This window comes from Humulus lupulus, chromosome 4 (genome assembly GCF_963169125.1).
Source record: "Humulus lupulus chromosome 4, drHumLupu1.1, whole genome shotgun sequence".
Lineage (NCBI taxonomy): Eukaryota > Viridiplantae > Streptophyta > Magnoliopsida > Rosales > Cannabaceae > Humulus > Humulus lupulus.
The window spans coordinates 153,551,731-153,553,098 of record NC_084796.1 but is presented as its reverse complement, the minus strand read 5'-3'; the positions used below and the strand labels follow the sequence as shown (position 1 = coordinate 153,553,098).

General features: G+C 44.0%; 1 non-coding gene across 1 annotated transcript; it reads right to left on the bottom strand.

Annotated features, from left to right (window-relative positions):
* Positions 1-396: 396 nt before the first annotated feature.
* On the bottom strand, positions 397-503 carry LOC133833730 (small nucleolar RNA R71). The gene has a single exon (XR_009893095.1). It is a non-coding gene; the product is annotated as a small nucleolar RNA R71 (small nucleolar RNA).
* Between the last annotated feature and the right edge of the window lie 865 nt (positions 504-1,368).

The window sequence follows — 1,368 nt, the reverse complement described above, 5'->3', positions numbered from 1 at the left end:
AATAACCCATTCGCAATGGCTCGCAATGATGACATCCAACCAAGAACTCTCAATGACTACCTCCATCCCACTCACACTTCCACACCTTCATGCATTATCTTCCCTCCTAATATGCCCACATTAGACTTTAAACCTGGCATGATTCAACTCTTGCCTACATTTCATGGAATGGAAAACGAAAGCCCATACATGCATATCAGAGAATTCGAGGAGGTGGTAGCCACGTTCTATAACCGAGCCGACAATGCCGATGCTGTGCGACTGAAGTTCTTCCCTTTCTCCTTGAAGGACAAAGCCAAAAGCTGGTTGTACTCTTTGAGACCTAGGTCGATTGGAACATGGGAGGAGATGACTAAATCCTTCTTTCTGAAACACTTCCCTAGCCATAAGACCAATAGTCTAAAACGACAAATTTCCACATTCTCCCAAAAGGACAATGAAACGTTCTATCAAGTCTGGGAAAGATTCAAAGATCTGTTAAATCAGTGCCCGCACCATGGCTATGAGAACTGGCGCTTGGTCAGTTACTTCTATGAAGGCCTCACAAGTCGTGAGCGCCAGTTTGTAGAAATGCTATGCAATGGTGAATTCCTTGAAAAAGAGCCAGACGATGCTCTTGAATATCTCGAAGAAACTGCAAAAAAGTCTCACACCTGGACTGGTCCAAGTGCTACTGACAGCACCAACCGACACAAACCATCTGGGATCTATCAACTTCGAGAAGAGGATAGCATTAAGGTCCAACTTGAAGCTTTGAAAAAGCAGTTTGAGGTCTTAATGACGAAAAGTGGGCAAAAGTCGCACATGATCGCTCAAGCGGAACCGCAAGAACCTTGCTTTGTTTGTGGAGGGACGGAGCACTTAGCTAAGGATTGCTTAGCTTTGAATGAAATGAGGGGGGTTTATGAGGAGCAATGCAATGCCTTAGGGGCATATAACAAGCCATTCTCCCATACGTACAACCCTGGTTGGAGAAACCACCCAAATTTCAGTTGGAGAGATTCCAACCAAGCTCAATCGTCTGGAGGCCAATGGAGAAACGAACAACAAGTTCAACCATCAAAGGCGTATTCTGTACCTCATTACAATGCTCATCCACAACGAAATTCTCTCGAGAATACTCTTCATGCATTCATGGAGGAACAATCCAAATTGAATCGCCAAATGATGGAGGAAATCAAGGAAATGAAATGTCAATTCTCAAAATTGACTGAATCCTTGGCCATTCCGGAAAAAGGCAAACTTCCTTCCCAACCGAAATTCAATGTTCAAGGCCAATGCATGGCCCAATCTTCTGATCAAAATGTCAAGGAAGTAAATGCCATCATGACGAGAAGCGGTAAAACTTTGCCAGACCCACCCATAAAA